The sequence below is a fragment of the Crinia signifera genome, chromosome 4 (genome assembly GCF_055691185.1).
Source record: "Crinia signifera chromosome 4, ASM5569118v1, whole genome shotgun sequence".
In the NCBI taxonomy this organism is placed as follows: Eukaryota; Metazoa; Chordata; class Amphibia; order Anura; family Myobatrachidae; genus Crinia; species Crinia signifera.
This window is the reverse complement of record NC_139220.1, coordinates 312,991,330-313,003,634: the sequence shown is the minus strand read 5'-3', so window position 1 is coordinate 313,003,634 and position 12,305 is coordinate 312,991,330. Positions and strand designations below refer to the sequence as shown.

General features: G+C 34.9%; 19 non-coding genes across 19 annotated transcripts; all 19 read left to right on the top strand.

The window, feature by feature from the left end:
- The first annotated feature begins 238 nt into the window (after positions 1 to 238).
- Positions 239 to 310, top strand: TRNAW-CCA (transfer RNA tryptophan (anticodon CCA)). The gene has a single exon. It is a non-coding gene; the product is annotated as a tRNA-Trp (tRNA).
- Positions 311 to 759: 449 nt separating this feature from the next.
- On the top strand, positions 760 to 831 carry TRNAR-CCU (transfer RNA arginine (anticodon CCU)). The gene has a single exon. It is a non-coding gene; the product is annotated as a tRNA-Arg (tRNA).
- A 449-nt stretch (positions 832 to 1,280) lies between these two features.
- Positions 1,281 to 1,352, top strand: TRNAW-CCA (transfer RNA tryptophan (anticodon CCA)). The gene has a single exon. It is a non-coding gene; the product is annotated as a tRNA-Trp (tRNA).
- Positions 1,353 to 1,803: 451 nt separating this feature from the next.
- On the top strand, positions 1,804 to 1,875 carry TRNAW-CCA (transfer RNA tryptophan (anticodon CCA)). Its single transcript has one exon. It is a non-coding gene; the product is annotated as a tRNA-Trp (tRNA).
- Positions 1,876 to 2,568: 693 nt separating this feature from the next.
- TRNAW-CCA (transfer RNA tryptophan (anticodon CCA)) lies at positions 2,569 to 2,640 on the top strand. The gene has a single exon. It is a non-coding gene; the product is annotated as a tRNA-Trp (tRNA).
- A 970-nt stretch (positions 2,641 to 3,610) lies between these two features.
- On the top strand, positions 3,611 to 3,682 carry TRNAW-CCA (transfer RNA tryptophan (anticodon CCA)). The gene has a single exon. It is a non-coding gene; the product is annotated as a tRNA-Trp (tRNA).
- A 450-nt stretch (positions 3,683 to 4,132) lies between these two features.
- Positions 4,133 to 4,204, top strand: TRNAW-CCA (transfer RNA tryptophan (anticodon CCA)). Its single transcript has one exon. It is a non-coding gene; the product is annotated as a tRNA-Trp (tRNA).
- Positions 4,205 to 4,946: 742 nt separating this feature from the next.
- Positions 4,947 to 5,018, top strand: TRNAW-CCA (transfer RNA tryptophan (anticodon CCA)). Its single transcript has one exon. It is a non-coding gene; the product is annotated as a tRNA-Trp (tRNA).
- Positions 5,019 to 5,468: 450 nt separating this feature from the next.
- TRNAW-CCA (transfer RNA tryptophan (anticodon CCA)) lies at positions 5,469 to 5,540 on the top strand. The gene has a single exon. It is a non-coding gene; the product is annotated as a tRNA-Trp (tRNA).
- A 319-nt stretch (positions 5,541 to 5,859) lies between these two features.
- TRNAW-CCA (transfer RNA tryptophan (anticodon CCA)) lies at positions 5,860 to 5,931 on the top strand. Its single transcript has one exon. It is a non-coding gene; the product is annotated as a tRNA-Trp (tRNA).
- Positions 5,932 to 6,904: 973 nt separating this feature from the next.
- TRNAW-CCA (transfer RNA tryptophan (anticodon CCA)) lies at positions 6,905 to 6,976 on the top strand. Its single transcript has one exon. It is a non-coding gene; the product is annotated as a tRNA-Trp (tRNA).
- A 319-nt stretch (positions 6,977 to 7,295) lies between these two features.
- On the top strand, positions 7,296 to 7,367 carry TRNAW-CCA (transfer RNA tryptophan (anticodon CCA)). Its single transcript has one exon. It is a non-coding gene; the product is annotated as a tRNA-Trp (tRNA).
- A 450-nt stretch (positions 7,368 to 7,817) lies between these two features.
- Positions 7,818 to 7,889, top strand: TRNAW-CCA (transfer RNA tryptophan (anticodon CCA)). Its single transcript has one exon. It is a non-coding gene; the product is annotated as a tRNA-Trp (tRNA).
- A 450-nt stretch (positions 7,890 to 8,339) lies between these two features.
- TRNAW-CCA (transfer RNA tryptophan (anticodon CCA)) lies at positions 8,340 to 8,411 on the top strand. The gene has a single exon. It is a non-coding gene; the product is annotated as a tRNA-Trp (tRNA).
- Positions 8,412 to 8,860: 449 nt separating this feature from the next.
- TRNAW-CCA (transfer RNA tryptophan (anticodon CCA)) lies at positions 8,861 to 8,932 on the top strand. Its single transcript has one exon. It is a non-coding gene; the product is annotated as a tRNA-Trp (tRNA).
- A 972-nt stretch (positions 8,933 to 9,904) lies between these two features.
- TRNAW-CCA (transfer RNA tryptophan (anticodon CCA)) lies at positions 9,905 to 9,976 on the top strand. The gene has a single exon. It is a non-coding gene; the product is annotated as a tRNA-Trp (tRNA).
- Positions 9,977 to 10,948: 972 nt separating this feature from the next.
- Positions 10,949 to 11,020, top strand: TRNAW-CCA (transfer RNA tryptophan (anticodon CCA)). Its single transcript has one exon. It is a non-coding gene; the product is annotated as a tRNA-Trp (tRNA).
- Positions 11,021 to 11,470: 450 nt separating this feature from the next.
- Positions 11,471 to 11,542, top strand: TRNAW-CCA (transfer RNA tryptophan (anticodon CCA)). Its single transcript has one exon. It is a non-coding gene; the product is annotated as a tRNA-Trp (tRNA).
- Positions 11,543 to 11,992: 450 nt separating this feature from the next.
- TRNAW-CCA (transfer RNA tryptophan (anticodon CCA)) lies at positions 11,993 to 12,064 on the top strand. The gene has a single exon. It is a non-coding gene; the product is annotated as a tRNA-Trp (tRNA).
- The last annotated feature ends 241 nt before the right edge of the window (positions 12,065 to 12,305 follow it).

Genomic DNA, 12,305 nt, shown 5'->3' with positions numbered 1-12,305 from the left:
GAAGTATACTCTTATTATTTTCTTTCTGGTGCTATGACTGTTTTCCATTGAACTGACCTTTTTTGTTAAGAATAATGACTTTGCACTTAAGCACGACCACCAGGCATATTCCTTGGTTATTAAATCAAGGATGTAAGCTTGTTTACTCACAAATTATTTATTTCACAAATTAGTATATGATGACAGTATATGGGTGATCTAAATCACCCGAATCAGTGAATTACAGATGTCTAAAGAAGACCTCGTGACGCAACGGTAGCGCGTCGGACTCCAGATCAGAAGGTTGCGTGTTCAAATCACGTCGGGGTCAATTGTCATTTTGAAAGTGAAATGTACTAAACGGAATTCTTTAAGAGAAACTAATCACCATGGTTCTCATCTAAATTTCTGCAATGTGATTACTGTTTATATGGATACCTATATCATCTGCAGTTGCAACAAAGACTCAAAATTCTGCTAATTTCTTATAATTGTCATGCAAACATAATCCATTTCATTGGAATTGTCCATATCTTGACTTTGAAGTATACTCTTATTATTTTCTTTCTGGCGCTATGACTGTTTTTCATTGAACTGACCTTTTTTGTTAAGAATAATGACTTTGCACTTAAGCACGACCACCAGGCATATTCCTTGGTTATTGAATCAAGGATGTAAGCTTGTTTACTCACAAATTAATTATTTCACAAATTAGTATATGCAGACAGTATATGGGTGATCTAAATCACCCGAATCAGTGAATTACAGATGTCTAAAGAGAACCTTGTGGCGCAACGGTAGCGCGTCTGACTCCTGATCAGAAGGTTGCGTGTTCAAATCATGTCGGGGTCAATTGTCATTTTGAAAGTGAAATGTACTAAATGGAATTCTATAAGAGAAACTAATCACCATGGTTCTCATCTAAATTTCTGCAATGTGATTACTGTTTATATGGATACCTATATCATCTGCAGTTGCAAATAAGTCTCAAAATTCTGCTAATTTCTTATAATTGTCATGCAAACATAATCCATTTCATTGGAATTGTCCATATCTTGACTTTGAAGTATACTCTTATTATTTTCTTTCTGGTGCTATGACTGTTTTCCATTGAACTGAACTTTTTTGTTAAGAATAATGACTTTGCACTTAAGCACGACCACCAGGCATATTCCTTGGTTATTGAATCAAGGATGTAAGCTTGTTTACTCACAAATTAATTATTTCACAAATTAGTATATGCAGACAGTATATGGGTGATCTAAATCACCCGAATCAGTGAATTACAGATGTCTAAAGAAGACCTCGTGGCGCAACGTTAGCGCGTCTGACTCCAGATCAGAAGGTTGCGTGTTCAAATCACGTCGGGGTCAATTGTCGTTTTAAAAATGTGAAATGTACTAAATGGAATTCTATAAGAGAAACTAATCACCATGGTTCTCATCTAAATTTCTGCAATGTGATTACTGTTTATATGGATACCTATATCATCTGCAGTTGCAAATAAGTCTCAAAATTCAGCTAATTTCTTATAATTGTCATGCAAACATAATCCATTTCATTGGAATTGTCCATATCTTGACTTTGAAGTATACTCTTATTATTTTCTTTCTGGTGCTATGACTGTTTTCCATTGAACTGACCTTTTTTGTTAAGAATAATGACTTTGCACTTAAGCACGACCACCAGGCATATTCCTTGGTTATTAAATCAAGGATGTAAGCTTGTTTACTCACAAATTATTTATTTCACAAATTAGTATATGATGACAGTATATGGGTGATCTAAATCACCCGAATCAGTGAATTACAGATGTCTAAAGAAGACCTCGTGACGCAACGGTAGCGCGTCGGACTCCAGATCAGAAGGTTGCGTGTTCAAATCACGTCGGGGTCAATTGTCATTTTGAAAGTGAAATGAACTAAACGGAATTCTTTAAGAGAAACTAATCACCATGGTTCTCATCTAAATTTCTGCAATGTGATTACTGTTTATATGGATACCTATATCATCTGCAGTTGCAACAAAGACTCAAAATTCTGCTAATTTCTTATAATTGTCATGCAAACATAATCCATTTCATTGGAATTGTCCATATCTTGACTTTGAAGTATACTCTTATTATTTTCTTTCTGGTGCTATGACTGTTTTCCATTGAACTGACCTTTTTTGTTAAGAATAATGACTTTGCACTGAAGCACGACCACCAGGCATATTCCTTGGTTATTGAATCAAGGATGTAAGCTTGTTTACTCACAAATTAATTATTTCACAAATTAGTATATGCAGACAGTATATGGGTGATCTAAATCACCCGAATCAGTGAATTACAGATGTCTAAAGAAGTCCTCGTGGCGCAACTGTAGCGTGTCTGACTCCAGATCAGAAGGTTGCGTGTTCAAATCACGTTGGGGTCAATTGTCATTTTGAAAGTGAAATGTACTAAATGGAATTCTATAAGAGAAACTAATCACCATGGTTCTCATCTAAATTTCTGCAATGTGATTACTGTTTATATGGATACCTATATCATCTGCAGTTGCAACAAAGACTCAAAATTCTGCTAATTTCTTATAATTGTCATGTCAAGACCTCGTGGCGCAACGGTAGCGCGTCTGACTCCAGATCAGAAGGTTGTGTGTTCAAATCACGTCGGGGTCAATTGTCATTTTGAAAGTGAAATGTACTAAATGGAATTCTATAAGAGAAACTAATCACCATGGTTCTCATCTAAATTTCTGCAATGTGATTACTGTTTATATGGATACCTATATCATCTGCAGTTGCAAATAGATCTCAAAATTCAGCTAATTTCTTATAATTGTCATGCAAACATAATCCATTTCATTGGAATTGTCCATATCTTGACTTTGAAGTATACTCTTATTATTTTCTTTCAGGTGCTATGACTGTTTTCCATTGAACTGACCTTTTTTGTTAAGAATAATGACTTTGCACTTAAGCACGACCACCAGGCATATTCCTTGGTTATTGAATCAAGGATGTAAGCTTGTTTACTCACAAATTAATTATTTCACAAATTAGTATATGCAGACAGTATATAGGTGATCTAAATCACCCGAATCAGTGAATTACAGATGTCTAAAGAAGTCCTCGTGGCGCAACAGTAGCGTGTCTGACTCCAGATCAGAAGGTTGCGTGTTCAAATCACGTTGGGGTCAATTGTCATTTTGAAAGTGAAATGTACTAAATGGAATTCTATAAAAGAAACTAATCACCATGGTTCTCATCTAAATTTCTGCAATGTGATTACTGTTTATATGGATACCTATATCATCTGCAGTTGCAACAAAGACTCAAAATTCTGCTAATTTCTTATAATTGTCATGCAAACATAATCCATTTCATTGGAATTGTCCATATCTTGACTTTGAAGTATACTCTTATTATTTTCTTTCTGGCGCTATGACTGTTTTAAATTGAACTGACCTTTTTTGTTAAGAATAATGACTTTGCACTTAAGCACGACCACCAGGCATATTCCTTGGTTATTAAATCAAGGATGTAAGCTTGTTTACTCACAAATTATTTATTTCACAAATTAGTATATGATGACAGTATATGGGTGATCTAAATCACCCGAATCATTGAATTACAGATGTCTAAAGAAGACCTCGTGACGCAACGGTAGCGCGTCTGACTCCAGATCAGAAGATTGCGTGTTCAAATCACGTCGGGGTCAATTGTCATTTTGAAAGTGAAATGTACTAAACGGAATTCTTTAAGAGAAACTAATCACCATGGTTCTCATCTAACTTTCTGCAATGTGATTACTGTTTATATGGATACCTATATCATCTGCAGTTGCAACAAAGACTCAAAATTCTGCTAATTTCTTATAATTGTCATGCAAACATAATCCATTTCATTGGAATTGTCCATATCTTGACTTTGAAGTATACTCTTATTATTTTCTTTCTGGCGCTATAACTGTTTTCCATTTAACTGACCTTTTTTGTTAAGAATAATGACTTTGCACTTAAGCACGACCACCAGGCATATTCCTTGGTTATTGAATCAAGGATGTAAGCTTGTTTACTCACAAATTATTTATTTCACAAATTAGTATATGCAGACAGTATATGGGTGATCTAAATCACCCGAATCAATGAATTATAGCTGTTCTAAAGAAGACCTCGTGGCGCAACGGTAGCGCGTCTGACTCCAGATCAGAAGGTTGCGTGTTCAAATCACGTCGGGGTCAATTGTCATTTTGAAAGTGAAATGTACTAAACGGAATTCTTTAAGAGAAAATAATCACCATGGTTCTCATCTAAATTTCTGCAATGTGATTACTGTTTATATGGATACCTATATCATCTGCAGTTGCAAATAAGTCTCAAAATTCTGCTAATTTCTTATAATTGTCATGCAAACATAATCCATTTCATTGGAATTGTCCATATCTTGACTTTGAAGTATACTCTTATTATTTTCTTTCTGGTGCTATGACTGTTTTCCATCCAAGGTTGCGTGTTCAAATCACGTCGGGGTCAATAGTCATTTTGAAAGTGAAATGTACTAAATGGAATTCTATAAGAGAAACTAATCACCATGGTTCTCATCTAAATTTCTGCAATGTGATTACTGTTTATATGGATACCTATATCATCTGCAGTGTCAAATAAGTCTCAAAATTCTGCTAATTTCTTATAATTGTCATGCAAACATAATCCCTTTCATTGGAATTGTCCATATCTTGACTTTGAAGTATACTCTTATTATTTTCTTTCTGGCGCTATGACTGTTTTAAATTGAACTGACCTTTTTTGTTAAGAATAATGACTTTGCACTTAAGCACGACCACCAGGCATATTCCTTGGTTATTGAATCAAGGATGTAAGCTTGTTTTCTCACAAATTATTTATTTCACAAATTAGTATATGCAGACAGTATATGGGTGATCTAAATTTCCCGAATCAATGAATTATAGTTGTTCTAAAGAAGACCTCGTGGCGCAACGGTAGCGCGTCTGACTCCAGATCAGAAGGTTGCGTGTTCAAATCACGTCGGGGTCAATTGTCATTTTGAAAGTGAAATGTACTAAATGGAATTCTATAAGAGAAACTAATCACCATGGTTCTCATCTAAATTTCTGCAATGTGAATACTGTTTATATGGATACCTATATCATCTGCAGTTGCAAATAAGTCTCAAAATTCTGCTAATTTCTTATAATTGTCATGCAAACATAATCCATTTCATTGGAATTGTCCATATCTTGACTTTGAAGTATACTCTTATTATTTTCTTTCTGGCGCTATGACTGTTTTCCATTGAACTGACCTTTTTTGTTAAGAATAATGACTTTGCACTTAAGCACGACCACCAGGCATATTCCTTGGTTATTGAATCAAGGATGTAAGCTTGTTTACTCACAAATTATTTATTTCACAAATTAGTATATGCAGACAGTATATGGGTGATCTAAATCACCAGAATCAATGAATTATAGTTGTTCTAAAGAAGACCTCGTGGCGCAACGGTAGCGCGTCTGACTCCAGATCAGAAGGTTGCGTGTTCAAATCACGTCGGGGTCAATTGTCATTTTGAATGTGAAATGTACTAAATGGAATTCTATAAGAGAAACTAATCACCATGGTTCTCATCTAAATTTCTGCAATGTGATTACTGTTTATATGGATACCTATATCATCTGCAGTTGCAACAAAGACTCAAAATTCTGCTAATTTCTTATAATTGTCATGCAAACATAATCCATTTCATTGGAATTGTCCATATCTTGACTTTGAAGTATACTCTTATTATTTTCTTTCTGGCGCTATGACTGTTTTAAATTGAACTGACCTTTTTTGGGTCTAAATCACCCGAATCAGTGAATTACAGGTGTCTAAAGAAGACCTCGTGGCGCAACGGTAGCGCGTCTGACTCCAGATCAGAAGGTTGCGTGTTCAAATCACGTCGGGGTCAATTGTCATTTTGAAAGTGAAATGTACTAAACGGAATTCTTTAAGAGAAACTAATTACCATGGTTCTCATCTAAATTTCTGCAATGTGATTACTGTTTATATGGATACCTATATCATCTGCAGTTGCAACAAAGACTCAGAATTCTGCTAATTTCTTATAATTGTCATGCAAACATAATCCATTTCATTGGAATTGTCCATATCTTGACTTTGAAGTATACTCTTATTATTTTCTTTCTGGCGCTATGACTGTTTTCCATTGAACTGACCTTTTTTGTTAAGAATAATGACTTTGCACTTAAGCACGACCACCAGGCATATTCCTTGGTTATTGAATCAAGGATGTAAGCTTGTTTACTCACAAATTATTTATTTCACAAATTAGTATATGCAGACAGTATATGGGTGATCTAAATCACCAGAATCAATGAATTATAGTTGTTCTAAAGAAGACCTCGTGGCGCAACGGTAGCGCGTCTGACTCCATGATCAGAAGGTTGCGTGTTCAAATCACGTCGGGGTCAATTGTCATTTTGAAAGTGAAATGTACTAAACGGAATTCTTTAAGAGAAACTAATTACCATGGTTCTCATCTAAATTTCTGCAATGTGATTACTGTTTATATGGATACCTATATCATCTGCAGTTGCAACAAAGACTCAGAATTCTGCTAATTTCTTATAATTGTCATGCAAACATAATCCATTTCATTGGAATTGTCCATATCTTGACTTTGAAGTATACTCTTATTATTTTCTTTCTGGCGCTATGACTGTTTTCCATTGAACTGACCTTTTTTGTTAAGAATAATGACTTTGCACTTAAGCACGACCACCAGGCATATTCCTTGGTTATTGAATCAAGGATGTAAGCTTGTTTACTCACAAATTATTTATTTCACAAATTAGTATATGCAGACAGTATATGGGTGATCTAAATCACCAGAATCAATGAATTATAGTTGTTCTAAAGAAGACCTCGTGGCGCAACGGTAGCGCGTCTGACTCCAGATCAGAAGGTTGCGTGTTCAAATCACGTCGGGGTCAATTGTCATTTTGAATGTGAAATGTACTAAATGGAATTCTATAAGAGAAACTAATCACCATGGTTCTCATCTAAATTTCTGCAATGTGATTACTGTTTATATGGATACCTATATCATCTGCAGTTGCAACAAAGACTCAAAATTCTGCTAATTTCTTATAATTGTCATGCAAACATAATCCATTTCATTGGAATTGTCCATATCTTGACTTTGAAGTATACTCTTATTATTTTCTTTCTGGCGCTATGACTGTTTTAAATTGAACTGACCTTTTTTGGGTCTAAATCACCCGAATCAGTGAATTACAGGTGTCTAAAGAAGACCTCGTGGCGCAACGGTAGCGCGTCTGACTCCAGATCAGAAGGTTGCGTGTTCAAATCACGTCGGGGTCAATTGTCATTTTGAAAGTGAAATGTACTAAACGGAATTCTTTAAGAGAAACTAATTACCATGGTTCTCATCTAAATTTCTGCAATGTGATTACTGTTTATATGGATACCTATATCATCTGCAGTTGCAACAAAGACTCAGAATTCTGCTAATTTCTTATAATTGTCATGCAAACATAATCCATTTCATTGGAATTGTCCATATCTTGACTTTGAAGTATACTCTTATTATTTTCTTTCTGGCGCTATGACTGTTTTCCATTGAACTGACCTTTTTTGTTAAGAATAATGACTTTGCACTTAAGCACGACCACCAGGCATATTCCTTGGTTATTGAATCAAGGATGTAAGCTTGTTTACTCACAAATTATTTATTTCACAAATTAGTATATGCAGACAGTATATGGGTGATCTAAATCACCAGAATCAATGAATTATAGTTGTTCTAAAGAAGACCTCGTGGCGCAACGGTAGCGCGTCTGACTCCAGATCAGAAGGTTGCGTGTTCAAATCACGTCGGGGTCAATTGTCATTTTGAATGTGAAATGTACTAAATGGAATTCTATAAGAGAAACTAATCACCATGGTTCTCATCTAAATTTCTGCAATGTGATTACTGTTTATATGGATACCTATATCATCTGCAGTTGCAACAAAGACTCAAAATTCTGCTAATTTCTTATAATTGTCATGCAAACATAATCCATTTCATTGGAATTGTCCATATCTTGACTTTGAAGTATACTCTTATTATTTTCTTTCTGGCGCTATGACTGTTTTAAATTGAACTGACCTTTTTTGTTAAGAATAATGACTTTGCACTTAAGCACGACCACCAGGCATATTCCTTGGTTATTGAATCAAGGATGTAAGCTTGTTTTCTCACAAATTATTTATTTCACAAATTAGTATATGCAGACAGTATATGGGTGATCTAAATCTCCCGAATCAATGAATTATAGTTGCTCTAAAGAAGACCTCGTGGCGCAGCGGTAGCGCGTCTGACTCCAGATCAGAAGGTTGCGTGTTCAAATCACGTAGGGGTCAATTGTCATTTTGAAAGTGAAATGTACTAAATGGAATTCTATAAGAGAAACTAATCACCATGGTTCTCATCTAAATTTCTGCAATGTGATTAGAGTTTATATGGATACCTATATCATCTGCAGTGTCAAATAAGTCTCAAAATTCTGCTAATTTCTTATAATTGTCATGCAAACATAATCCCTTTCATTGGAATTGTCCATATCTTGACTTTGAAGTATACTCTTATTATTTTCTTTCTGGCGCTATGACTGTTTTAAATTGAACTGACCTTTTTTGTTAAGAATAATGACTTTGCACTTAAGCACGACCACCAGGCATATTCCTTGGTTATTAAATTAAGGATGTAAGCTTGTTTACTCACAAATTATTTATTTCACAAATTAGTATATGATGACAGTATATGGGTGATCTAAATCACCCGAATCAGTGAATTACAGTTGTCTAAAGAAGACCTCGTGACGCAACGGTAGCGCGTCTGACTCCAGATCAGAAGGTTGCGTGTTTAAATCACGTCGGGGTCAATTGTCATTTTGAAAGTGAAATGTACTAAACGGAATTCTTTAAGAGAAACTAATCACCATGGTTCTCATCTAAATTTCTGCAATGTGATTACTGTTTATATGGATACCTATATCATCTGCAGTTGCAAATAAGTCTCAAAATTCTGCTAATTTCTTATAATTGTCATGCAAACATAATCCATTTCATTGGAATTGTCCATATCTTGACTTTGAAGTATACTCTTATTATTTTCTTTCTGGTGCTATGACTGTTTTCCATTGAACTGACCTTTTTTGTTAAGAATAATGACTTTGCACTTAAGCACGACCACCAGGCATATTCCTTGGTTATTGAATCAAGGATGTAAGCTTGTTTACTCACAAATTAATTATTTCACAAATTAGTATATGCAGACAGTATATGGGTGATCTAAATCACCCGAATCAGTGAATTACAGATTTCTAAAGAAGACCTCGTGGCGCAACGGTAGCGCGTCTGACTCCATGATCAGAAGGTTGCGTGTTCAAATCACGTCGGGGTCAATTGTCATTTTGAAAGTGAAATGTACTAAACGGAATTCTTTAAGAGAAACTAATTACCATGGTTCTCATCTAAATTTCTGCAATGTGATTACTGTTTATATGGATACCTATATCATCTGCAGTTGCAACAAAGACTCAGAATTCTGCTAATTTCTTATAATTGTCATGCAAACATAATCCATTTCATTGGAATTGTCCATATCTTGACTTTGAAGTATACTCTTATTATTTTCTTTCTGGCGCTATGACTGTTTTCCATTGAACTGACCTTTTTTGTTAAGAATAATGACTTTGCACTTAAGCACGACCACCAGGCATATTCCTTGGTTATTGAATCAAGGATGTAAGCTTGTTTACTCACAAATTATTTATTTCACAAATTAGTATATGCAGACAGTATATGGGTGATCTAAATCACCAGAATCAATGAATTATAGTTGTTCTAAAGAAGACCTCGTGGCGCAACGGTAGCGCGTCTGACTCCAGATCAGAAGGTTGCGTGTTCAAATCACGTCGGGGTCAATTGTCTTTTTGAAAGTGAAATGTACTAAACGGAATTCTTTAAGGGAAACTAATTACCATGGTTCTCATCTAAATTACTGCAATGTGATTACTGTTTATATGGATACCTATATCATCTGCAGTTGCAAATAAGTCTCAAAATTCTGCTAATTTCTTATAATTGTCATGCAAACATAATCCATTTCATTGGAATTGTCCATATCTTGACTTTGAAGTATACTCTTATTATTTTCTTTCTGGTGCTATGACTGTTTTCCATTGAACTGACCTTTTTTGTTAAGAATAATGACTTTGCACTTAAGCACGACCACCAGGCATATTCCTTGGTTATTGAATCAAGGATGTAAGCTTGTTTACTCACAAATTAATTATTTCACAAATTAGTATATGCAGACAGTATATGGGTGATCTAAATCACCCGAATCAGTGAATTACAGATTTCTAAAGAAGACCTCGTGGCGCAACGGTAGCGCGTCTGACTCCATGATCAGAAGGTTGCGTGTTCAAATCACGTCGGGGTCAATTGTCATTTTGAAAGTGAAATGTACTAAACGGAATTCTTTAAGAGAAACTAATTACCATGGTTCTCATCTAAATTTCTGCAATGTGATTACTGTTTATATGGATACCTATATCATCTGCAGTTGCAACAAAGACTCAGAATTCTGCTAATTTCTTATAATTGTCATGCAAACATAATCCATTTCATTGGAATTGTCCATATCTTGACTTTGAAGTATACTCTTATTATTTTCTTTCTGGCGCTATGACTGTTTTCCATTGAACTGACCTTTTTTGTTAAGAATAATGACTTTGCACTTAAGCACGACCACCAGGCATATTCCTTGGTTATTGAATCAAGGATGTAAGCTTGTTTACTCACAAATTATTTATTTCACAAATTAGTATATGCAGACAGTATATGGGTGATCTAAATCACTAGAATCAATGAATTATAGTTGTTCTAAAGAAGACCTCGTGGCGCAACGGTAGCGCGTCTGACTCCAGATCAGAAGGTTGCGTGTTCAAATCACGTCGGGGTCAATTGTCATTTTGAATGTGAAATGTACTAAATGGAATTCTATAAGAGAAACTAATCACCATGGTTCTCATCTAAATTTCTGCAATGTGATTACTGTTTATATGGATACCTATATCATCTGCAGTTGCAACAAAGACTCAAAATTCTGCTAATTTCTTATAATTGTCATGCAAACATAATCCATTTCATTGGAATTGTCCATATCTTGACTTTGAAGTATACTCTTATTATTTTCTTTCTGGCGCTATGACTGTTTTAAATTGAACTGACCTTTTTTGTTAAGAATAATGACTTTGCACTTAAGCACGACCACCAGGCATATTCCTTGGTTATTGAATCAAGGATGTAAGCTTGTTTTCTCACAAATTATTTATTTCACAAATTAGTATATGCAGACAGTATATGGGTGATCTAAATCTCCCGAATCAATGAATTATAGTTGCTCTAAAGAAGACCTCGTGGCGCAACGGTAGCGCGTCTGACTCCAGATCAGAAGGTTGCGTGTTCAAATCACGTCGGGGTCAATTGTCATTTTGAAAGTGAAATGTACTAAACGGAATTCTTTAAGAGAAACTAATTACCATGGTTCTCATCTAAATTTCTGCAATGTGATTACTGTTTATATGGATACCTATATCATCTGCAGTTGCAACAAAGACTCAGAATTCTGCTAATTTCTTATAATTGTCATGCAAACATAATCCATTTCATTGGAATTGTCCATATCTTGACTTTGAAGTATACTCTTATTATTTTCTTTCTGGCGCTATGACTGTTTTCCATTGAACTGACCTTTTTTGTTAAGAATAATGACTTTGCACTTAAGCACGACCACCAGGCATATTCCTTGGTTATTGAATCAAGGATGTAAGCTTGTTTACTCACAAATTATTTATTTCACAAATTAGTATATGCAGACAGTATATGGGTGATCTAAATCACCAGAATCAATGAATTATAGTTGTTCTAAAGAAGACCTCGTGGCGCAACGGTAGCGCGTCTGACTCCAGATCAGAAGGTTGCGTGTTCAAATCACGTCGGGGTCAATTGTCATTTTGAATGTGAAATGTACTAAATGGAATTCTATAAGAGAAACTAATCACCATGGTTCTCATCTAAATTTCTGCAATGTGATTACTGTTTATATGGATACCTATATCATCTGCAGTTGCAACAAAGACTCAAAATTCTGCTAATTTCTTATAATTGTCATGCAAACATAATCCATTTCATTGGAATTGTCCATATCTTGACTTTGAAGTATACTCTTATTATTTTCTTTCTGGC